Genomic DNA, 27,632 nt, shown 5'->3' on the forward strand with positions numbered 1-27,632 from the left:
TGCTTGTTGGAGAGAGGATATTGGAAGGCCTGCCTGAGATGGATGTGTAGGAATGTGCAAGCATCAAAATACTGTCAGTCTATGGGACTGGACTCATAACTGTAGGATACACACTTCTGCTCTTCTGGCTAGACACAGACACAGATACGCCCAGTTGACTGCATTGAGAACAGAACCCCTACCTAAGTATTACAGAACACAGTATGTTACACAAGCACCACAGCAGAAATTTGACTTTTATAAGACTGCAGGTGAACTTATAGTAGATGATATCAGCAGGCCATGTGAGAGACAAAATGTTGGGAGATCTGCATAGGCTCATAGCTTCATATGTACATAGGAGGCAACTAGCCTAATGACCCTAAGGTTTTTAGAATCTTATCTGTGTAAAAACACAAGTACCCTTATTGAGCATAGTTGGATGGTCATTATCAGAGAAATTTTGTGAGCAGCACCAACTGGCCCTGTCCATGAGGGACATAGGTGCTACCCCAAAGGTGACTTTACAATTACCCAACCAGTAGTCAAGGTTGCTCTTGAACAGGGTCATTGAGAATCAGTAATTCACACATAGTGGCCACCTATTACAGAGGAGTGTGAGTCTTTGGGTGATACATATGCTTCACCAATATCCTCTGTTTATGTCACAGGCTAGGTTGAGAACCCTGTGCCAAGTTGTTTGATCCCTATTTGATTTGCAGATGTGCATCATTTCCAGTATGACAGGCTCAGAGACTGCTCTGTAGGTCAGACATAGGTCACCTTTCAACAGCCTGCATGATACTGACTACACTTACAGGAGTATTAGCCTGTTCATGTATGTCATGTTTGGAGTCCCTAGAGTCTCCCAGGCACAACCCTGTGTTTTCTCCAATTGCTGCAGGTGACTGGTGAGGTACAGAGAGAAGGGAACATTGTACTCAATTAGTAGTCTGATAAGGGTACAGTACAGCAGATGTATGATCACCCTGGTCTTGGATGTGATCTTCATATGTATTATGTGCCCAATGCAGAATATATGTGCCACCACTATGGATACATTGTGATGAAAGTGTAGATTGCTATCAACATGTGTTCCCAAGTCTTACAACACAGTCTTTGAGATTAGAGGGGTGCTAAGTATATCATTATTAGGAAGGGTACTTCATTGCTAAAAGGGACAATGAGCCATTATATGCTTTAATGTTCAGTCTGTGACTTTGGCACCAATCATTTGTGTGTGGCAGCCCCTTCTGTAATATGTTACCATCATTGAGGAACTGTATATTAGTGCATCCTTTGACCAGTCACCTGCAAACTTGGTAAACCACAGGCCATCTACTATTGCCTGTGCTTCAGGGAAGTAGTTTTCAAACATTTGAGGGCCCAGCACAGATCCTTATGGTATTCTAATGGTAACTGGCTATTGGTGGAAGTGCAGTCCTCAATTTGAGAGTGTGTGTTATGTCAGTGAGTCAGTTGCCTATCCCTATAAGTGTTTTAGGCATATTGGTCAATAGTTGTAGTTCTGCATGTTCCCAGATTATGTGCATTGCACAGCGCACATTTCATATTAAATTTTGTACTGTGGTTGATATATGTGTGGGAAAAGTATGGGACACCAGGGTTGCAATACTTGGGTGGGTGGCAACAGATGGATGCATTGTAAATATGTAACATATTGTTAGATATGGCCCTCAGTTTGTAATGTTTACACATGTAATTTCAAGTCATACATAGAGAATGGACAGTAAGCAGTAATACAGCATATGTATATTTCCATAGTGCAGTGAGCAGCAGGTTTGAGCAATGCATACCAAATTGCATATGCATGTGTGATATACATGTATGCATGTATGTAAGCAGTGGACAAATGCTTGCTGCATTGCTAAAGTCTAACACTAAGTATTGAGTCTATGAAATACACCTGCTGCTTAACTGACTTTGTGGCAGCACTTGTTAATACATTAATATATTCCTTGTTGGGGCCAGCTGCTACTGGGTTCGAATACAGGTGTATCAAATGCATTTAAGTACACTGCCACCATATCTAACAATTTTAAATATATGTAAACAAATTGCTGCCATGCCCTGTTGCTGCGCGTTAGTGCATGATGTGCACCTTCACGCAAACATGGCTTGAAGAGGTGAAAAGGGTAGATAGGACAGTGGTGAAATGGGGAGCAAACAGCTGAAAAAAACAAAGGGAAACCAAGGCAGGAATGTGCAGGAGGAAAATAGGAAAGAACCATAGCTATCCATTTCTTTAACAAAGTAAAGTGAACATAAGTGGAAAATATTAACTAAATTTGGACTGTCACCTCCAGAATGAAAGGTGAACACAACACAATCATGTTGTATAGCCATCTGGAATTGGACTAAATCAAGTGTGTCAAGAAAACACGTGTAAAATGAAGAGCTGTGTATGGGACAATTTATTTATGTATTTATTTATTTTTTGTTGGACAGGTACCCATTTTTTTTTTTTTTGGAGAGACAGAGGAATGTTGGGGAAGGGATGTAGGAATGCATTGGTCAAGTAATTTGGGTAATGAGGAAGCTATTGCAGACAGACAAGACAACCAAGACAAGACACAGGGATGGTGATGGACACAAAAGGTTGGCAACACCATGATTGGGGTGAGGTTGGGGACATCCTGAGCCCATGGTTGTCAAGCTGCCGGACAGTGGGAATCAAGTCCTCACCCACTGTACTGTCATCACTTTCACCTTACTCCACTGCTTCCTGCAGTGCCTGACATCTCTTTTTCCTCATCCTGGTACTACATAAAATGAGGGACAGCAGCCTCTACAGTTGGCCTAGGCATGCACCAACAGTGCAGCGCACAACCATGTGCAACATCCCTGGCAACTTGGTGTGAGTGATAAAACCACCACCTCTGCCACTGCTTCCGGAGGGATACAATGGACCAGCCTCTGGGGCAGGACTACCTGAGGGGGCAGGTAGTGCAGGGGGAGCAGAGACAGTGCTGCAAGGGTGACGCCGAGATATGTTGGGCAATGGTACTGGAGCTGGTGGAGGGGGGCAGGTGGATCTTCTGCTGTGGAGAATTTGTTGTGGTACACATTTATGCCATGGACATGTTTTGATGACACATAATAAAATAAAATAAATAAATAAAACACAAATAAAATAAAAAAAGAGAGATAAGGTTTGGGGTGAGAGGGAAAAAAGAGAACTAGTACCTCATATGTGACATGCAATGCATTAATACAATTATTTGACAATATCATCTTAACTCCTGACAGATAACTTTTACTTTTAAGAGCACCAGCTCCTACCAGATGCATACTATACTACAGATTGCAGCAAGTACTCCTTCACATGTGCATATATTGCACATATGTGTGTTCCACGTATACAGATTACAGTTTCCAGCAGGGCATTTATGCCATTGGTATAGAGGTTTTAGCTTAATTTAAATATAATTGAAAAAGTAATTGTATTGTATAGTTGGGAAATGTAGTATTTGAACCCACAACCTCTGACTAAAATCTAATATTGTACTCTTGGTTTGTGTTACAGGCAAATGCAAGCATCCTTGCTTTTACAGTTGAGATATGCATGCTGAATTTGAGACAGCTCCATAAAATAGCAAGAAAATCTATCTTTGGCTTTTAATGCTACAATAACACTACTCACCTGCTGCATACATACCACATGCTTCCCTCATCCTTGCCAATCTAGCCCAATGGGATCAGACATTGACTTTCTGTTCCCTGCCAGCTGTAGAAAAGCAGAACAGAACAGAACACCATTATGAATACCAGTCTTGCCTATATTCAGCTTTTAAGTCTTATAAGTACTCTCTGTAGTTGATACTTATACAGGAGTGGGATGTCCACAGTCCTAAATTCCCCAATCCAGTGGTTGAGGGTATCCATCTTCCTCCTCTGTAGGTAATTGTAATGATGTTTACACTGAACACCAGTGCGCGGGATACCAGTGGCACTGGTTACAACACAAGCTAAACTATCCCAAGCTTCTGACTTATACTGCAATCCAGAATAGTCCCCCTGTAGAAGCCTGTCACTGTGGTTCTTGACTAGAAGTCCGGTAAAAATCTTGGACTCCTGGACTCCCCACCTCTGTGTCCTAAACCTGAAACTTTCTCCACAAACACGTACCATGTCTACCATGGATCAAGAGCAATGGAGAGTGATGGTTTCCCACCGATCCCAGTTATCACATTTACTGGGAGTGCACATACTGTTTGAAACTGTTATGCTATGTTTACCATCTTGCAAAGACAGTTCTTGGCTTTATGCACCTTCAAGCACTACATTTGTGCGATGGTAAGAAGAGCGCACCAGTGCCAAGCAGTGAGACATTGCATAATTGCAAGATTTATTAGATGTACAGGCAGTTGTGTATGTGTGTTAGGCAAATGTAAAGGCCATGCCAGTCCAGGTACCAGAAATATACTTACAGGAATATAGTACACAGTATACTCACAGTCATACATCTGATAATAAATATAATACCTAGATACACTATATACAGAAATAACTGACACAATAATAGTGTGTCAGCCCTCATACACATAATTCGTATCAGCTCTATTATGTCAAGTATTATAAGTTAAAGTGACTATAATGGTAAGTGGAACAATAGTAGAAGTGTAATGAACATGTTGTATTCAAACCCAGGACCATGTTTATGGCAGTACTACCCTTACACCTTTTGCCACAAGAAGGTTGTGAAGGCAGTTGTCTATGTTGCAGTTCATTGCTATAAACTGCATTGTCACAACAGTAAAACAAAGATTGCACATGCTGTACTAGAACCTAGGACCATCTGTACTCTAGACCTACACTTTCATTTTCTACCATAGGACTAGTTACATGATATTCCTGTTTTACTAATCATTCTTAAGGTCTGTATGTTAACTGCCGTACAATGTCACTTAGCTAGTTTGTGCAATGCCCAGTTGTATTAATTGAATGCATCACATTTCTGTTTTTGGATCTCTGGGTCCTGCATGCCTCCTGGGTGGGCCATTTGCCTAGTTTGCAAACTGCTGCCCTTTGCACAAGCCAGATAAGCATAGCCAAACCTGACATTCATTTTTTTCTCCAGCTCCTGTGTTTGAGCTAAGGGACACATCTCACAAACACAGGTCAATAAAAAAAGAAAGAAAAGGTAAAAGTAAAAGAAAGGGAGAGGTTGGAGGTAGTTGAAATGAAGAAAAGCAATCTGTGACATACACACTCGAAAATGTTAGTACACATGAAGACATTTCTACACAGATCTGGATTTGAACCCCCACTCCAATACATATTCACAACACAGAAGGGGTGCTTTATCCCTCTTTGCCACACAACCAGCTTTGCAGTAGGTTAAATCAATGCACACAACCAATTGCAACAGCCTCTACACTAACACCAAACCATACAAGTGTTATTTGTACATGTATTGTTTTAGATGTAGTGCACCTAGTGATCATGCAACCTGTCATGATTATTGCTTGCAAATATACAGCTCTGCCTTCCATATCTGTGTGTGTTGCCCATGCTTCATTTATCTGAACAGTAATCTGAGACATGCAGTATGTAAACCATTCTATGTCATTGGCCTTTAAATGTGTGAGGATATTAAGTGGAAATAATATCATATGCAGTTGCCAAGAAATGAGGAGCAGGTTGTAACTCATTACAGCCAAGTGATGTCTCCAGGCATTTCTGCAGTTACCTCTTACAAATATTGCCTGTTCATATTTGCATTAATAATTCCAAAACCATGTTATATACAAGGTATCAGAATATTTTATCTTGAAGCATACATGATGGCAAACACAACTGTATCAATATATGACCTCTGTCAATTAGTATTTGTTAGAACTGTAAGGTGATAACTTCCTTTTTTTAAAGGCTGATGCCACACCCACTGGGAGTTAAAGGTACACACTCAAAAGAGCTCTACTGTAGGGAATGAATTAAGGAACACAACCTGTGACTTGTGTGCTGCTTACTTACATTTCCAAACTTACATCTAACACTTTGTAGAGATAACCTGACACACCCAGTGGAAGTAAGGCAGCCTGCAGTGCTGTTATGTTTTCCTTCTCCCAATCACTAATTATTCGCAGTTGCAGTCCATTAAAAACAAACACTGAGGGAGTGCCTGCACTATGTTTTCATCTCCTACATGGATCCAGTTTTTTTGGATTCAGCAATTCTAATGAGTTCACACCTCATTTGCATATTCATCATGCTAACAGCTCTGAATCTACACCATATAAAAAGGCAACCACGTGGCTAGGCAAACTGATGGTGAGGAGACTTGTTTATGCTGGGAATACTGCACACAATGCTATTTCTTCAGGATATATTTGCACAGAGGAGTATTGAACTTCAGAAGGTATGCTTCCATTTCCTCAGCTACATACTGCATATGCTGAAATGTCTTTAAGAAAAATCTGAAGCAAAGGCTTTTACACTTTTATCTGTATGCACTAGTTAGAAGTGTACCATTTCAGAAGTATTCATGATTGCCAATACATGAAAATGGAATGCTATGTGATAAATATGTACATTTATTTCAGGGACAGTTCTTTTGATAGTTCTTTTAGCATTTCAAAGATGGCTTGTTAGCAAAATGTGTCATTTCCCTTTTATTTTGGGGGGGCAATGGTAAGTTACTGTCATGGCACAAACAAGAATATGTTGTTCCTGTTACTGTCCTTGTTTTGCATCATGTCTATTGTTCATGTTTCACAACTGTAGACTGTTGTATGTTTCTACATGGGGTAATACTGAGTGGCTACCTTTTCAATTTTATCTGGAATCAATCATTCAGTACTTATGTGATACATATGTGTATTATCCTTCTGTTGTCTTTTAGGACACCTAGGAGTATACACAGGCATGTCAATCCTCAGAGGCCTCCTTTCACCAATGCTGAGAACCCAGTCATAGTGGATGCCTTTAGGTAACATGGTGCTTTTCTACTTTAAATAGGACAGGGAGATATGGCATGCAGGATGCAAATTTGGCAAAAGATAGTTGCTGATCTGAATGCCATGGGTGGCCACAGCAAGACATATGAACTGATGCACCACAGGGCCACTGCCATGATCACATCTGCCTGGAGGATAGCAGCTGCTGTGGGCTATGACCAGATGGGTACTGGAGGAGGCCCTCTTATGGAACCACCACTAACACCCCAATGAAGAGCTCCTGGCCAATATCAGGGCTCCAGAGAATGTACAGGAGGGAGGAGTACAGCACATCCTCAATGTGGAAACAACAGTGTCAGAGGCAGCAAGCACATCCCAAATGGAGCTTCCAGGTAGGCTTTGGTATCTGAACAGCTGAATACTGTTGTATAGTAAAACAATTGAAATCAATATGTTACTCCTGTGTCACATGTATTTTTGGGGGGATTAAAGATTGCTCCAGTTATTAGCTTAGGTTTGAGTTGACAGTCACGTTCTTATTTAAAGTACACTTAATTGACATACAACTGTGTAAAAGTATTACCCCCTGTGTTATTGTTAATTGTGATGCTGTTGCTCTTAGCTTCTGCTTAACTTCTTCCAGGACCTTTTGGATTACAGAGGAGAATATCTTCTGTAGATGGTAAGCCAAAAATTTTTTATGTCAGTACTGTTGAGCAATTAAAAAAAATGTTTAGAATATTTTAGTGTGTGCTGTTGCTTTCAGGCCTGTTGTGCATATTGCTGTACTGTCTGCAATAGTGGAAGCACTGTTACTTTGTTAGCATATATTACAGTATGGTAGTGTAGGTACTAATGAATTAATATGTTTGTTGTTTTATATCACAGGTGATCATGGCAGTGGGATTGTAAACCTTCTGAAACCTGATGTCAGTGTATCAGCAGTCTCTGATGATCATGGTGGCCAAACTAATGCACAATCAGGGGTGCAGAGGTTGACTGGCACTGAGGATGGCATACAGATATCCCATGCAATTCCACTGGACACAGCCAGTAGGCCTATGCCTACCCATTTCAGTGAGGCCACAGATATTGGACAGGTGATGGGTGAGGCCATTGATCAGGAAAGTGTGGCTACTGTGGCTTCAGTGCCTGTTGAGTCTGGCTGTGGCCAAAGTGTGGGTGAGGTGCCATGCAGGAGGGTTGATAGGGGTGCTTAAAAGGGGCATGGTATCCCTCTACCACCTGGTGCAGGTGTCTCAACTCATGCCACTCAATGTATGTTTAAGGTCATCTTGGAGGCACAAGTATAGTCCATAGGTGCTCCAAGCAAATGCTCAGGGTTGTAGATGTGGCAAAGTCTGATATGAGTGACTGCCACAACCATGTTACTGAGTCAAAGGACTGGATGAATGGCACATTGGAATGAGCGGTGTCTGTGGTGGTATGTCTACTGGGAGGGTGAATGGCATCCATGTGGCTGTATGTCAGCCATAGTGTCAGCTAATGTGGCCATGCCCAATCATGCTCCAAGAATGGCAGTACATCCACTACTCCATCAGTGAGTGTGCTGTCCACACTCAGATGTGACAGACCATGGGGTCATGGTCTTGGATGTTCCTGTGAAGGGAGCTCATCCAGCAGACATCAGACACATTCAGGTAGCATCACTGCATCTGACTGTGTGCATGAATGTGTCAGGACAACTCCTGGCAGAGCCAGTTCTTATGGTCAGGGAAGACAATGATGAACTTCCACCACTATCATGCATGAATCACACCTATCTGTCATACCAAGATGTAGAGCCAGCATAATGCTTGGCTATGTTCATACAGACACTCACACACCAATTTCACTTGGAGGACCCCTACAGACACACACGCAACAGTTACTTATTTTGTCTCACTGGCCATTTGTTGATGTATCCAACTGTCTGCCTGCTTCTCTTTCTTATTCACACACACTCACTGACCTTTTGTGTTAGGTGAGCCTTCCTGACCCCCCCCCCCCACAACACCCTGTGCAAGTGATGATAGCTGTGCCACATCCCTGTTTTCTGTCTTTTGGATTCAGAGATACATAAGCTTTGTGCCTGATGATCATGGTGCATAGCTAACTTAGTGCTTAGTATATCTGCTTGAACTATTAATTTGTACCTTTGACATATATATGCCATGGAAATTTAGACAGGTGATAGCATGAAAATTTCCCAACTTTACCACAAATGATCTTGTGAGGGTTGTGAAGTGAGAAACTGCAATGTGTATCATTACTTTGTAACATCTCTCTTTAATGATTTTCCATTACAAACGTATGGTGCTAAACTGTGGGCATGTAGTGATCATCAGTACTTTGGAGAGGTATGATTGTGTGAATCTTTGATGCCTGTGGCCTAATACTCAGTAATGGACACATATAAGACAGATAAGTCTCTGCTGTCATATGTTAAGGTACTTTCTTTATAAATCTCCCACCTTTTACTTGATTACCAGACCAAGTAATGAAATAGAAGGATATGTTGCAAATTCATATTATTGAACAATACATTCCAGGTTCAGGACCTACCTTGTAAATGCAGCAGTTGCCACAGTTTTAGTTCAGAAATGACTTTCGGATTCAAGAAGTACATGGCCAACAGATAGGGAGGTAAAGGTTGTGTGAGTTACCTGGTATCAATGTTATATATTGTATATTTATGTGAGTAGGAGGAAGGTTTTAGGCCCCTAGGTGGTGAGTGAGTGAGCTATGCATTGTCTCTTAGCCAATGCAAGGGCATACTGAACATGCCTATGTCTGCCTACACCCACAGCAGCTGGTGGATCCCCTCTCTGACTTCTCATCTGCCTGTGGTTGTGGTGACCATGGTGGAATATGTGCCCCTTCCTGTTGCTGATACTGCTGAAGCTGTTTCCTCAGGATTATGTTGTGTAGCATGGCACATTCTGTGAATATTTACTTCCATGGATTGTGCTGCAGGGCACCCCCAGATGTATCTAGGCAACAGAATCATGACTTTTGCATTCCAAACACACACCCTATGAAATTTCTGGTTTGTGTGTGTATCTACAGGGAAAATATATGTGGTCACTGGCATGTTGGAGCATAGCATTCAGAAACTGGTGGAGGATCCTGGATGCTGATGTCTGTGATACCCCCAGCATATCCCCTGTTGGTCTCTGAGAGGTACCTGTAGCTAAGATTCTAAGGGCTACACATACCTTTGTCTCCACTGGGAACATTTCTCCTTGGTTGGCTCTCATTCTGAGTTGAGTATGGCAGAGGTCGCAGAGTTCCTGTAGCGTGTCCTTGTCCACCCAGTAGCGCTCTACAATTTTCACATCATGTAGGTTGTGAAAAGTTAAATTAGACATGAAAACTCTTCTCCTTCTCAGCCTAGGCCTATTAACTACAGCAGCAGCAGCATTGGCTTTAGACTGTAGCACATACAAATGAATTAAAGCAGCACCAGCCCCAAACATTTAGTCAGTGTAGACTCCTCTCCATGGCTGTATTCCAAAAATGTAGAAATTTGCAGGAAAAACCAGCACAGAGTCTACACGGGTGATTTATAGCTTGTTGAATACCTCTACTGTGTTGGATTGGCTAATTAGAATGCAGCTCAGCTGCTTATGCTGTAATTAGAATACCACGGTGTTTCCCTCATTTGTGCAGGGGTGTGCGCCTCAACAAGGTGCTTACTGAATCTAAAATTGTTTGTGGCATGACACGCATATGGTGAAAAACAACCATGTAGGCTTTATTGAATTCCCCCAAGAGATTCCTCAGCACTCTGTTAACACACTCCAAAGCTGTAGTTCATACTATTGATCTGACATATCAATATATAAAAAAATTCAACTTAACATTAAAAAATCCTCTGACAACAAATATGAGTGGAAGAGTTGCAATGGAAGTAAAAGTAATGATAAGACAAACTAACAGTCAAAAATCTAATATAAATTACATATAACTAATAAAGCATACAATTAAACACATACCCCTGAATTCAGCAAGCTCTGCACGAAGTGCTTGAATTGTGCAAGAGCTACTGCACGCAATATGGCCGGTGAGCAATCCAGGAACGAGCACCCGAGACGTGTGCGAGCACGCCTACACTATTCCCACATGGACACCACTGCTATATGATAATTACTTCATTTACTGGTGAAAAACATGCAAATGAGGTGAATTAGCAATCCAGGAAGTAGGCAGGCATCTGTGGAGGAACAGTGTAACCTGCAGAAATGTATTCGGTTACTAACCTAATGCATTTCTGCAAATTACAAAATGGAGGCATGACAGCTCAAAAGAAAGCATGTATTCAATGTAGTAGGCTTGCCAATGGCCAAATATATGGCCATTGGCATGAGAAATAGTTGCAAAATTGTAAAAAACAACTTTAATTTTTTGGTCGATTTTGAGCCATTTAAGCGTAGGGCAGCGGTGCAAAAACAAATAAGAAAAAAAGGTAGAAATAAGCTTTTAAACCCAAAACAGCATTTTGCCATAGTAGTCAATGGCATGTATAAGACTACAATACCAGGGAATAGTGGTTGCTAAGGGGGAAGGCTGAGTGTGAGTGTGGTAACTATGAATTAGCATTCTGTTTTATGCAAATGAGGGGACTGCTACTGAATCACAGATTTCCTCTCAGTGTTAGCTTTTACCCAACCGTGTAGGTGCAGCAACACCATTGTATAAGACTAACAGGTGGATGACCTCATAAAGGGGAGTGTCATGCATGCTGTAAGCTTACTGGAGCTCTGTGGCCCATGTTTGCTCTTAGCTAAGCACATCTATGGAAGGGGGTATGTATGAGGCTGCCTAGCAGTGTTTACATTGCCTAAATGCATGTGTGCACCACGCACAGGGTTTTAAACAAAAACAAAAACAGGAAATAACAGCTCTGTTCACATCTAAGGTATGCGTGACACACCTTGGGGCTTAAACGGGAAGATGGGAACAGGCATTGGGAAGGGAAAAAAGCAGTTGAAAGGCAATCAAGGAGAACTAGCATACTTGACAGATGAAATGTATCAGAAACAGCCAATATCATATGGAAAAGCCTAGCACAATACTATAAACTATGCAAACACCTTCCAGTCTGTTTTTTCCCCACAAACTCTACACCACCAGTGTACACAGATGGGGAAATTTTACCTGACAAAACTAACAAAATATTAGGGGCTGCTGTCGCACTCATACATCAGTATGTGCAAGAGGCTGAGGGTGGTGAGGATGTGAATGCTGATGACCAACCCACAGTGAGGAGGAGAAGAGTGGACAGACCCATGGTAACATACCAGGGAATACATGAGCTGGAGATGGTGGAGCGATATAGGGTGGATAGGGACATTCTACAGCAAATTGTTGAGCTGTGTCAGCCACGCCTTACACACAGAACCAACAGAGGGGAACCCATCCCAGTGGATACCAAGGTATGTGTAGGCTTAAGAATACTAGCCACAGGTACCTTCCAAAGGGCAACTGTGGATATAATGGGGATCTCACAGGCATCAGCATCCAGTGTACTCCACCAGTTCCTGGATGCTATGTCAGCACATGCTGGTGAGCACATATATTTCCTCAACACACATGAAACATTGACCAGTAATATGGATCTCTTCCACTCTTCTACCAAACAACAGAATACCTGGAGTTAGTGGGTGCTATAGACTCTATGCACATACACATCAAAGAACCACCCGGTGAGTGGGGTAGGGTCTACATAAACCGGAAGAGCTTCCCCTCCATCTACTGCCAGGTCATGTGCGATGCCCAGGGCATTATCTTGAATGTGTGTGCTGGCAGCCCTGGAAGCTATCATGACTCCCACATCTGGTATATGACAGAGCTGTGCCAGTCATTTGCCAGTGGGGACATCCCATATGGCCACCTAGTGGGGGATGCTGGCTATGCAATTGAGCCATGGCTGATGACACCTCTCAGAAATACACACACACCTTAACAAGAACTCCATTATGGGGCACACGCACAAACCAGAATCATAATAGAGCATGTGTTTGGGATACTCAAGTCACAGTTCTGCTACCTGGACATATTCACTGCAGCCTTGCAGTATTCTACAGCTATATGTACACAAATGTCCATAGTATGCACCAATATGATCCTATGGAAACAGCTGCAGCAGGAACAGCACGGGGCAAGGCCACACAGCCCCCCACCATTGCCAAGGCCATCACAGGCATAGAGGGACTTGGAGGAGAAACTACCTGTACCTGCCATTGTAGGCAGAAGGAGGCATGCCCAGTATGCCCAGGCATTGGGAAAGAGGCAATGCATAGCACATACACTTACATGGTAAGGACTCAGGGGATGATACCTCTCTCTGACTCATATATACAGCAAAAGGGATGCCAAACATGATACTACCTGTGCTTTACCATGTATAGGGAGTGTAATATGTGCATCCAGCATAGTCTGCCCTCCAGCACCATCCTCAATACTGGCACAGCCACAAGGTAAGTCACTCTTCCTATCAATTACTGAATGGAGTAGTATGCTCTGATAGTTGTATCTATGGTATGGATGTGAGCATGCAAGGGAATCGGGTGACTGAATGGGATGGCAGCAGATAGTGGACATCTATATGGGCAGCATGAAATCCATAACAAATACTGGTGTCAACATACTAGGCAGTACTAGACAAGGTGACAAGTCCCACTGCAGTACATGTGGTGGCCCAAATGTGTGTCCCTAGGACTCACACATGCATGTCATTGAGGCTCACATACCCACCACCAGCCTCAGCTAGCAGGACAGGTGTAGATGACCATAAAGAAATCTCGGCTAAGGTCTCCAATTGAAAGCAATGGTAAACAGCCCCCTTCCAGACCTACACAGACAGACTACCAGCAGGTCTGGCAGTCGTATATAACTTCTGAAGGGTAAGAAGTCTAAAACTGAAATGTAGGTCAATAAAATCTAAGATCTGTACTCTACTGATATGCTTCCAGTCTGCATGATAGGTCAGAATACAAAATGAAATAAAAGCCAACAGAGTACCTGAAATACCAGTACAGTCATAGCAAATGTTTAAAGTCATCAGGTGTGCCCCCCCCCCCCACAATCCTATTTAGAAATGCAGTAACATGTAAGTGTGAGGAGTAATAACAGTAGAGCACAGATTACCTGAGCTGGCCCAATCTACAGGATAGATTATTGCATGTGTACAATATGCAGGGGTCTGTGTGTTATTTTGTTGTGTGTTCAATATTGTCTGGAAGTGGTCAGCATTTAGGCATGGAGGGTTTTGTCTCAGTGGCCTGTGGGCAGTACTGTGGATGATAGGGCCATGTTCCAACAACTGCAGTGCCAACCACAATGCTTCACAGCAATACACATGCCAGCAGTCGTCCATACTCACTGTCCAGATGCCAATATCTGTCACTGTCTGAAAGATGGACATGCCATGAATGTGGGCCCATACATGCACACAGTACACAGGTGGAAGTACCCTAGACAAAGTACATAAAATGTAACTGTCAACTGCACACAACTTTGGAATTGTACATAGGTTAGCAACACATTAGTTGTCTGTGTAGTATGGAATACTGATATAGTTTGGCCAATCACTGGCAGACCACAAAAGGTACAGTTATGAAGTAATGAGAGAATGCCTATGTCCTTGCACAAGGCAGCATATGGGGAATGTCCCATGTATATCAGTGAGTCAGCTGTAAGTTGCTTTCATATCACACATACACTCAGCTCACCCCACTATCAGCCACAAGTTTATCACAGGCCATATCCTTGCTGTTGGGAATGAGTAGAGTATGAGCCCTCTTCTGTATGGGAATACCCACAGAATGCAGCATGCTGAAGAGGTGTCCCATGCAGGTGTGTCTCTAGCTGTAAGCAGCACCCTGCCTGCATCCAGACCAATGGATTAATATGGACAGGAACTATTGCCATTAACACCTCACACACTTACTCTGTCACCCCAGGGTAATCTACTGACTCACAGCCTGGGAATGTAGGAGAGACAGAATGCACTGGCCTGCTACAGATTGCCTGCATCACTACCAAATGGCCTACAGTCCTCTGTCAAACTCCTGTGCCTCATTCATAGTGCCAATGTATTGTATCTCATGGGGTTCCAACTAACAACCTAACACAGTCAACAGAACACAAATGCAAGGCCATGTTGAAAAATCCCAGTAGCATGCCCACCATGTCATACTGCATGAACTGTGGATCGACCCCTAAATACTACTGAGATGAAGAGCCAACTGTAGGGATTCTTCTCAGATATTGTTCGCATAATGTTAGGAAGAGGATAGAATAACAGAGTAGGGGGGTGTAGAAGCATGGACATCATGGAGTGTGTGAAGTCTGAAACTCTGGTTTGTGTCCATACTACCCCTGCCTGCAAACTCAGTAATGGTTGGCTACAAACCTGCTCATAAACCACAATGTGAAGGGGGACTGATCAGATATATGAGCCCTGCCTCTAGGTAACCTGAGTGAATCTGTACAGCTGAGAGGTATGGCCACAGCAGGATATGGCCATTCTGTTAAGTCGATATATGTACAAGAAGAGGATCCTCAGCCACCATAGTAACAAGATGCTGGGCCATTTACACAGACCCATCTGCAAGTGTCTGCAGCTACCCCTCCAGAATGGCATGAGTGTGCAACAATTTGTAGGCTGCAGACCAGAATACTGGACACAGCTTCATTCATCTTGTATTTCCCAGGAAATAACTGTAAGCAAATAAGTATATCTGTCAGTAGCTGATGACATACTACATCACAGTGCAAAACAATACATATGTCTGAATATCTCTGCTAACACCAACCATGTAACACAAACAGCACAGACAGCGATAGTTACAGTATCCCACTGTCACCCATTGTGACACCATATTGTCAACCTATCCACAGATATCCTGCAGAAACAGATTGCTAGCTGCAGGTGTAGAACACCAAACCCTGGACTGGAGTACAACTCTATCTAGAATGGATTCACACACTCAATACAGAAGGTCACACTGGGCATGCTCCTACACTTAGTGAAATGAAGCTCATGTCTGATAACACAGTGGACTATACATATTTGTCATTCGCAGATGTCTGTGCACTCACACCAAATTGTACACTGTTCATATTTTACACACAAATTGGATAGGAATACTCACACATATCCAAGCCCAACACACTATAATATTTCAAACATATCAAACATACACACAGAGATGTGGGGAAGAGAGAGACAGACAGTGACAGAGATAATTCCAACATGAGGCCAGTCCCACCCACCTCACATCCAATTGGCTGATATCACATGATATGCTGATGTCAATCACTGTAGACAATCCTTTTGGTAGCCCTCAGCCCTATAGTGTCTGTGGTGCTTGTGATAACTATGTAACACGATAGTACAAATCAGTATTCATCTAGCATTTGTATACTCAGTCCTGTCAAATGTAAAGTTGTGTGCGACTGAGTGTTTGTGTGTGTGTGTGTGAGTGTGTGTGTGTGTTTGTGAGTGTGTTTCCAGGAGAAAGATTTATGGCCCAGTCACACACACTGCACTTCCCATTCCCCATGTTAGCACTCCTGTTGATGTCAGTCACCTTGAAATAACCCTTTGGCCAAGGCTTAGCCCTGTATGCTATGTGGTACTTGCGATACATGTGTAATACTGTAGTGGAGAAAACTACTTAGGTGGGAGTTCAAATCCCATACATGGAAAATGTGAAATGTTGTGTGTGTGTGTGTGTGTGTGTGTGTGTGTGTGTGTGTGTGTGTGTGTGTGTGCAGATGAATGATTGTGAGGCCTTTCACACTCACTACACCTCCCATTGCCCTACTTTGGCATTCCTGTTGATGTCAGTCACCTTGAAAGAACCCTTTGCCCAAATCCCAGCCCTATAAGCTCTGTGGCACTTGTGATAGGTGCATAGTACTATAGTGTAGCATACTAGTGAGGTAGGAGTTCTAATCCCAGACATGTAAATGTGAAACTGTGTGTGTTTGTGTGAGAAAGTGTGGGCACCTTTGATGATACATGGTTTTATGGACATTCACACTTACTACTCTCTTTTACCTCTCTTTTAGCACTGCTGCTAATGTTAGTCACCTTCAAAAATACTTTTCGACGGCTTTCCAACATGTAAGCTCTGTGGTGCTTGTGATAACAGCGTAATACTAGAGTGTAACATACTAGTTAGGTAGGAGTTCTAATCCTGATCCTGGCAACTGTGTAAATATGAGTGTTTGTGTGAGAGAGTGTGTGTATCCTTGTAGAGACCTGATTTTGTGGTCATTCACACTTACAACACTTCCCTTATCCCTCATTTACCACTATTGCTGATGTCACTCAGCTTCAAAGATACCTTGGCCCAGATCTCCAACATGTAGGCTCCATGGTGCATGTCATAAATGCGGAACAATGTAGTAATGATAACTGCATTGGTATGGCCTTGAATCTCATCCTTGGCAAGTGTTTGTGTGTGTACATGTGTCTACATATGTATGTCCGTACTTCAAAGATTTTGCCCCTATTTACACCCAGTACATATTTCAGTGCCTGATTTTAGCAGTCCTGCAGATATCATCTACCTTAGAAGTACCTGTTGCCAATATTGAACCATGTAAGGTCAGTGGTGCATGTGGTAAATGTACAACATAACAGTCCGAAAAGATTATTAGATAGAGATTTGATCCTCACCCCTAGCAAATGTGTATGTAGGGTAAAATTATTTTTGGGATCTCTCACCCACTACATCACACAATGCCAGTATTTACAAGGGCTGGTGATGTTCCCCACCTTAGAAGTACCTTTGGACAGCATCCATCCTGTAAATTCCATGGCACGTGCGATAAATACAGTACACTGTAATATCAGTACATAGCTAGGTAGGGGTTTGAATCTCAGTACTGGCAAGTGTGTGTGTCTGTCATCAGTATCCTGTGTTGGGGTTGCTGTGATTGTTTAATAACAGGATACATTGTGGGGCAGGTTTTGCTAAATTATTATGTTGAGGACCTAGTATATGTCACAAGGTCCACATTACAAGACCAACAAATGTCAAACACCAAAGAAATTGGTGTAGACAATCCACAGCACTAAACGTGACAGTATGGATTTGTGAACAATATACTCAACCCTTCTATTACTCAGAGAACACTCTACACCTACGTATCATACACAAACACACTTGGCTAGGCAACAACCACTATATTGGTAGCTCATAGGTTAGTACTAGGCTAACTGCCCTTATGGGTCATTTTAAGCCTAGCCACTTACCCCATGTGAGAATCAAGCCCTATACCTTGGGTTTCTAAGGTAAGCACCTTAACCATTACGCCAACCTCCCACCCCAAACAGCCTCTGCAAGGCTGAAACCCAGGACCCTGCATACCATAGACAAAGTGATTTACCAGTAAGCCATGTCAGATACATACTTTCTGATGCCAGTGGTACTGTTGTGGTCAACAGGCATGTAGTTCCCCTGCATATTGCCTCCCAGATAGTAACCATGGTGTGATAGCAGTGGACTACATGCCTGTTGACCACAACAGTGCCACTGACATCAGAAAGTACATTGATGTGTTACATCTCTTGACTGTGTGTTATCCAGCAAATAAAAGGATATGGCACCCTGTTCCATTCCCTTAGTAGCCAAATAAATGTGTACAGTGGCCCTTTTGCCATGTTCCCCACTGGATGCCTGCAACAACTGTAGAGTCTGCAAATGTACCCCACAAAGTGAATACTATGCCTTATACACATGCCCTGTATGGAGAGACACCACTAACTCCACTGAATACCCGTATCATACTGTAAATGTAGCTGAGATCATGACTTCAGTTACATAGCCAGGTCTCACCAAATGAGGTCAGGAATGCTACATCAGAAGATAACAATATGTCCACACAACATGTCCCAGAGATCACAAGTACACTTCCACATGTCAAAAAACAAGCACGTGGGACATGTGCACATCCTAGACACTGTCCATGTTATGGAATATAGATCACATACATGGGAAGCAGTGCACATCACTGGCCACCCACAATAGAAAAGCCATTTGAGTGGATGGTGAATACAATACCCACCCTTGGGGACCACTCCAGGGACTACACCCCTGAGCCACACTGGGGACTATTATCATGTCGCCTGATGCTAAGGTATTGTCTTACCCTAGCCTTGTAGACCCTTCAGGCCAATTTGCCTACTATGCACCTGTGAAGCAATGAACCTATGGTTCTCAGTACTGGCAAGTGTGTGTGTGTGTGTGTGTGTGTGTGTGTGTGTGTGTGTGTGTGTGTGTGTGTGTGTGTGTGTGTGGTGATGAATGCTTTTGAGGCTATTCACACTCACTACACCTCCCATTGCCCTACTTCAGCATATCTGCTGATGTCAGTCACCTTCAAATAACCCTTTGGCCAAATTTCAGCCCTATAAGCCCCGTTGCACTTGCGATAACTGTGTAATACTGTAGTAAAGCAAACTAGTTAGCTAGGAGTTCTCATCCTGTTCCTGGCAACTGTGATAATGTGTGTGTTTGTATGAGAGAGTGTGTGTGTCTTTGTTGATACCTGATTTTGTGGATATTCACCCTTAATATACTTCCCTTACCCCTCCTTTAGCACTTTTGTTGATGTTACTCATCTTCAAAGATACCTTTGGACAGCTCTCCATCATATAAGCTCTGTGGCACTTGTGATAACTGCGTAATAGTGTAGTGTAGCACACTAGTTAGGTATGAGTTCTGGTCCTGGCAACTGTGATAATGGTTGCGTTTGTGTGAGACAATATGTGTGTGTCTTTGTTAACACTTGATTTTGTGGACATTCACACTTACTACACTTCCCTTATCCCTCCTTTAGCACTGCTGCTGATGTTACTCACCTTCAAAGATACCTTTGGATAGCTCTCCAGCATGTAAGTGCTGTGGTGCTTGGGATAACTGCGTAACACTGTAATAGCAATATATAGCCAGTTACGGGTTCAAAACTCAGTACTGGTAAGTGTGTATGTGTGTGTCATCAACACGCTGTGTGGGTGTTGGCGTGATTGTGTAATGACAGGATGCATTGCAGAATGGATTTTGCTGTATTATAATATTGAGGACCTATATGTCCCAATGTCCACATTACAAGGCCGACAGTTTTCAAGCACTGTAGAGGATGTTGTAGACAATCCACAGCCATAAATGCCTAATGTCATGTGCAATTACTATGTGACAGTATGGAATAGTAAACAATATAGGCAGCCGTTATAATACCCAGAGACCACTATCCACCCACGGCTCTTTTTCTCTTCCTTTCTTATTTTCGTTCTTTCTCTCTCTCTCTCTCTCTCCCTCTCTCTCTCTCCCTCTCTGGAAGATGTGGAAAAATACATCTGTGTTGCATAGGCAGCAGCTTGACTTTTGAAAGTAATGCTCATGATCAGCTGATGGCCTTTGCACAAATTGGAGTCCCGCACTTGCAAATTGCATGTGGAACAGCTGTGGTATCATTCCTATAGCCAATTGCATGGAAACACACTCCTATAACTAAGCACTTCATGTGGATGTTGGCCCTTTTTCTTCAATGTGAGCAGGACTTCATGTGGGTGTCTGACAAACAGCATCACAGAGGGTAGTTGGAAATACCTCTTACAACAAACACTGTATGGACAGGCCAACATACTTGGGGGGGGGATGTTCCAGACATGGGGACAGAATGTATGTATTGCTGTTCTACATTAGAAGTAATGTTAGTTTAACAGTGTTTGTGTGGATATGGATGTTCTGCATGATTTAAAGTCTGGAATGACAGTGTTATGTGGTTGAGGAAACTCTCACCTATAGGGCTATCTGCAGACTGGCCAGAGTTTGGAGTCTTAGATGTGGTGTGTGTTACTCACATATTTTCTGTCTTTATAAATGTAGTAGCATACTCTGATGATTGCAGTCAGTAAATGGTGACATCCATGTGTGTTACTGACTTCATATCCCTCAGAAGAGATATGTCACAACAAACCTGCTACATCAGCAATTTTTTTCAGTTTATCACAGCAATATGTCAATACTGGCCTTGTGTTTGTGCTTATGCCCCCCAAGTCTGTCACCCTTTGTCCATATGTCATGCAATAAGAGGTGTATATGTACAGTATATCATTATTTACTGACATCATTCCTGATATCAAGCCAGTGATATATCAGACTGCCAGACATGTATAGGAGGACTTGTATTTGAGGACAAAACCTGGACATTCTGTTGTAGTCTGTACAATAGTGAGGTCTGTGTAATTATGGTGCTTGTTTATAGAGTGTCAGTATTGTGTAACAGCGTATTGTGAATATGTTATCTGGCCTGTGTACAGACTGGGGTAGATGTCACTATTCTTGGTCCTGTTCTATCTGACATTGCATGCTTCTCCAGTTTCTGGTACCCTATCAGCATATATGTTTATAGGGCCAGACTGAGACATGTCCCATACCACAGTCGGGCATCAGATAACACTGTGAATTGGGTCAGTATATGTAGGGTTAGTCTAGAAGTGGCAAATATGAGGATGGTTTAGTTCACACAGTCCATATACTGTACTATTAATTAGGTTTGCCATAATTTGACTGTGACTGTGTTGAGATTAATTGTGGATATGCACTTTCACACTGGTGTCTGTTACTCTGTGCTGTTACATGCCTGTAGTGCCTGCTATATATGCAATTACATGTGTATTCGCCATAGGAAATATTGGGTTAATGTTGTGGCAGTCTGCCTGTAGTTTAGACAGTGCTTGGTGACATGACTAGCAGCTTAGTGTATTTACCTAGTGTGATGTTATATCCAGATATTTGTCAGCTGTACTGTTGCCTGGCCACTATACATGTTGTGTATTTCTGAAAAAGCAGTGGGATGCTGTGAAGATGTATGTCACTAACTAGTGGGAAGTATGTGGGCTTGGGACCTGTGCTCCTCCAGTTAATATGTGTTAGGACAGACATGAGGGTGTGAACGCATCAACACTATGAGCTTATATACTCCAGTATTTGTGATATATCCCCATTTTCATGGCTGTAAACATCCCCTTTGTCAGGCTTGGTCCACATGTCTTGCACTAAGGAGTTCTGTGCATACCTCTGGACTGACCAGATTGTTTCAGACTGTCCACGTTTATTGGTCATATTTCTGCGGTATTCCATAGGATCATTACTGTGTTTTGTGTGGTACTTTACTATGATGATTTTATAATGTCTGTCAGTAACTGATGGCGTACATGTCAGTTTCAGAAGATCCTTCCTACACAACATGTCTGTTAACACAACTCCTGATACTGTAGCAACATTCTACATTTATAACTGCAATACTTACATTCCATTCCCTTGCACTAAGAGGTTGAGAGCTATGGTGCTGAGGTATGACTCCACTACATGTTATGGGCATATGTTATAGGTATATACATATATATATACATATATATATATATATATATATATATATATATATATATATATATATATGTATATATATATAAATATATATATATATATATATATATATATATATATATATGTGTGTGTGTGTGTGTGTGTGTATATATATATATATATATATATATATATATATATATATATATATATATATATGTTGACACAGAGCAAGGATATGGGTATACCCATATCCTTGCTCTGTGTCAACATGAGTGTTGCATATACCTTCTCAGATGTATCCCACCATATTTATCTGATATGTGTATATTTAGATATAAAAACATGACTGATTCAACACTATTTTCACTGACAAGTAGGAAACAATTGTAGTAGTCAAAGCAGTTGTTCACTACTATTCAGTACGTGTACTGACTGATATATTTGAAAAAGCAACAGACATTGTTACAGTTCAGATGGTGTAGTGGTAAAGTGCAGTGATTGTAGTCTAGAGAGTCCTGGGTTCAAAACCTGCAAGGGCTGTTTATTTGGTTGCTAGGCAGGACAAGAACTGTTGGATACAAAGTGGTTAAAGCAGTTTTGAGAAGCTTTAAGTGGGTTTGCACAACGGTAAGTGATGCTAACGTATGGTTAAATGACAATGCCTTACACAGTGTAGGCTTCACTTACCAGTGCACAAATCTGCTTAGCATTTACATTTAAGCAATGCTTACACCTAATAAGCATAGCTCAGCCCTGGTAACCAGTGATCACATTCCAGTCTGATAAAATAGCAGGGTAATGACATATTTAATATGTGTATTTAATTCCATGTACATAAGATGCTTCTATGTGCTGTCATTACAGTAGCAAGGGGTGTGAGTATACTGTATTGGACACCTGAGCATACATGGGTAGTACCACAATCTTTTCTCTTTGTATGTGTTTCATACATGGGTAGTATCCCAGGTTATATGCAGTCACACTTGCATATATTGTATCGTTGCGTTACTACTTTTACCAGTGCTTTTCCAAGTAAGAGCAAATTGCAGATTGTAGTACTGGAACCATACACCCCTGCATGCAAAGCCAGACACTGACTACTGACTATCATGTTCTTGGTGTTTGCGATGTATGTTTTTAAGTATCTCCTATTGGATATTGATCTGGTATTTTGCTATTAACTGTAGACTACTATGTGTTTAGGACATGTCATTGAGGACTGCTGCCATGTAGTAATGGCATACCTGTCAGTGTCAGACATCTATCTGCCAAAACATTCATCCTAATGCATAACCTGTTTGCTAGCTAATTTCTGTCGGTCCTCTGTACAGATGTACAGATATCGGGTATCCATCTTGGCTGCTTACAGGCAATCTCTGATTGACTGACACTGACATGTCTGCTCAGCTGTGTTATGAATGCTACAGCCAGGAAACACCGCTCTGTATGCACCACATGCTATGGATACCTCAAACAGACTACCACAGTCAAGAGAACAGGCTTGGGTACAGGTCCCTAACCCAGACACTGGCCATGTTATGCAATATATGTTGCATACATGTCAATTGGAGCACTTCACTGGCTCTCTGCAAGAGAAAACAAGATGATTGGATGTTGAATTTAACTGTCATCCTGGGGATCACTCAAGAGGCATCGGTTGATAGATGGCCTGCAGACAAATGTCAGGTGGCATGATACCAATGTACCTGCATGCCCTAGTCTTCTCATCTCTCCATGGACATTAGCCTGGTACACAACTAGGAACACCTGCACCTATGGAACTCAGTACTGACAAATGTGTCAGTGTGCATTACTCACAATAACATTGTATGTGTGTTTGTAAACTTGTAGTTGAAAATACTCTGAGAGCCTTCTCACCCACTAAACCCACCATTGCTATACTTAGAAATGCCTGCTGTTGTGATTCACATTAAATGTACCTTGTTACACTCTTCACCCTCTGGGTTACCTGGAGCTTGCAGTACCAACATAACACTGTTCTACAAATAGGTAGATAGTTGTGGGTTACCCTCTGAGTCCTGGCAAATGTGAGTATGTGTGTGTGTATCTGTGTGCAATTGTGTGTGAGTGTGCATATTTATTTATTTATTTATTTTACATTTGTTAACCGGGCTAGTCTAGCTGGATACATATCCGTTTTCAGTAGAGGCCCGAGGAGAAAAGCTCCAATACAAAAATGGTAAGTACATATTTAAATTACAAGATTCAAAGTAGAGTTACAAAAAAGAGAATACAGATTACATATACAGGAATGAAAAAAATTTACATAGATGTTATATAAGACAAAAGGACAAACAGGAGGTTATACAAAAAACATTGATTTCCTTAAATTAATGGAATATAGACTGGAATCGGAAATCCTCCTCATTACAATTAGGAATGAGTGATTTTAGAGATCTGCATAAGGGAAGTGGGCTATATTTGTAGGAGACAGCATTCTGAGGCCACATTCTCCAACTACACTAAACCTTGCCATACATTATAAGGGTTGGTGATGTTGCTGACATTAGGAGAACCATGACAAACCCTCACCCTACTATCCCTGTGGCTTGTGCAATAAATGCATATCCCTGTAGTAGCACTGATTAGATAGACAAGGATTTGTATTGCAGTCCTGGTCAATTTGTGATTGTGGTTATGGCAGAGCATTAACATGGGTTTCAGTCAGTACAATATCCAATGTGGGGTGTGGGTGCTGGGTATACTGTTTTTACACCATGGTACCCCCAGTACATTTCCCAAGTTCCACTGTATGAGGACCGCTCTCACCATCAACCATACAGGTAGCTGATTAAACTCTCCAGCCCAATGATGCATGTGCTGTGTGCAAAAACACTGTAACAGTATAGACTCAGTGACAAGGTAGTTAGTACTGATAAACCCAGGTCTGTCAAATGTGTCTATGACTGTATGTGTTTGTCAATTTGTATATGACAGTATGTCATATATGTATTGTTCATTAACACCCAGGACATCCCCATTACCATACTGTACAAGACCTGGTGATGTTCTTCACTTAACAGGAAACTCAGGACACACCTCACCGTAAAATCTCTGTGGTGTGTGCAATTAAGGCCAAACACATTAGTAGCAATAAGTACCTAGGTAGGGGTTCTACTCTGAGTGTTGCCAAGTAAGTGTGTGTGAAGGGATCTGCTTCAGTTTGCAGAAAATGTATGTCCGAGGAGATCATTTGTCTGAAAATTAACCGGCAAAAGGTAACATTTCAAAGCAATCATCTTGTGGAAATTCATTTCATCAAAACTAGTAGTGGGTGTGTAAATGCCCTCTTCCCCACTGTACAGCTGTACAGTGATACTGGAGTTGGTATACATAGTTGGGTGTGGCTGTAGTGGGCACAGCCACACATTGTGGTTATTGTTGTGTATATTGCCCTGCTTAGTGTGCTGTTATACTGTGCAGTTTATGTTAACAGGTTAAGTATTTGTTAATCACACTATGTGTGGTTCTGCACCACCCACACCCTCCAAAGTGGGGAGGGGGGCTGTGCTACCCACACCAGCACACCTATGTTTACCAACTCCAGGACTGCACTACATTGGGGAAAAGGACATATACCCTGTCAATACCATTGTCAGTGACATTAAACTGGTGGACTGATTACTTACTGATGTGATGTTTTGGCAATTTAGTCTTGGTGGAATTACATAGGCCAAAATGAGTTCATGCAAAATGAAGTACATCCATGTGAACAGTATTCTCTGTGTATTGCATCAGCACCAAAGCTTCTGTGTGTGCATTATTCATAAACATTTGGTGTGTGTCACTCAGTACACTTACCATTGTCCACTGTAGAAGAGTTGCTTACATCAGCCACCATGCACTCACCTGTATACACCCCTCAGACCTATCAGCCGTATGGCACATGCAGTAACTGTTATACAGACAGACCTGTTACTTTTGTTCAGCTGTACCTGGGATATGACACAGTCAATGTGTCACCACAGTGCCACATCCCTTGTAGGAAAGGACAGCAGACCAACATCCTGCTGACACAGACACCTAGAACACAGAATATATTATGGAGACCACAATCAGTCAGTGTTAATAACAGCTATAATACATCATGGCTGGACAGCTACACACCCTGACATGTAAGCATTAATCATTCCAGCTGACAACAGGTTAAATGGCATTACATTGCTAAACCTTAGTACATTCATCCTGTGCATCAGAACCATATTAGCATGTCCCTGCATCGATGGTATGGATGACAGGGATGTGGCACAGGTATCATCATATGCACAGGGTGTGTTGTAGGTTTGCCAGAGGCCTAGGCTGAGCCATTTGGTTGACATCATGTGTGTGGGTTAGGGGGTTCTTTATTAAATGGCCTGTGCAGACATGGTGTGTGTTGGTATGGAAGTGCCCTAAGCTGTGTTGGTGATGTGTGTGTGTATGTATGCCCACATTTCTGCCATGTGGCTGCCCTATACAGGAGTTTGTTGGACAGCTGCAGACCGTACATGGCAGGGTGTACATTCACCGTGTCTGGCCACGGACATGAGAACTGTGCCTGCCAGGGGTTGCATGGGCACTACCAGGCAGAAGCCCAGATATGGTACTCTCCCCGGGTCTATATCATAATGTCAAAGTCTGACAACTTTGAAGCTCTAAAGGTCGAACTTGAAAGTTTGAAGTTGCACAACTTTGAAACATATAACGGCGATCGCCATAGAGTGCAGGAAGGGAAGATTTCCATTTACTGCACTGTAATGTGATCTCAGAGTTGGTATATTTAAGTAGTGGGGGTGTGGGGGGTGCATGGGGGGCTTGCCCCCCTGCATAGAGCATTTTTTTTGTTTTGAGTTTTTTATGTTTATTTTTGACATTCAGTGTTGTCAGACTTCGAACTTTCAAGTTCGACATTAAGAGCATCGAAGTTGTCATACTTTGATAATATGATATAGACCCACTCTCCCCTCATGATGACAATTGTTCGTTGGATCTATGTCCCTGTTGGGACAGGCCAGGACCATGTGCACATGGCCTGTTGCATTGTAATGCAGACAGCACCCCTCCCTGCTGTACTGGTGTTGATACTGCCACTACGGGAGCGGTCCTGTGTTGTTGCACATCCACGTAGACCTCCAGCTGTTGGTGTTGCTAACCTACATTCATGTGGTCGATGCCCTACTCCCACCACATGCTCTACCACAGACACCATACAATTGAGGATTCCCACCATCTCACCCAACTGTCTATCCATGACCTCTGCAAAATAACGGTGGGCACCTGCAAGATTACAGATGTAGTCATATAGAGCAGGAAGAGTACCCCTCTGGTGCCTAAGACT

The sequence above is a fragment of the Protopterus annectens genome, chromosome 5.part0 (genome assembly GCF_019279795.1).
Source record: "Protopterus annectens isolate FY-2018-M chromosome 5.part0, PAN1.0, whole genome shotgun sequence".
NCBI classification, from domain to species: Eukaryota; Metazoa; Chordata; order Ceratodontiformes; family Protopteridae; genus Protopterus; species Protopterus annectens.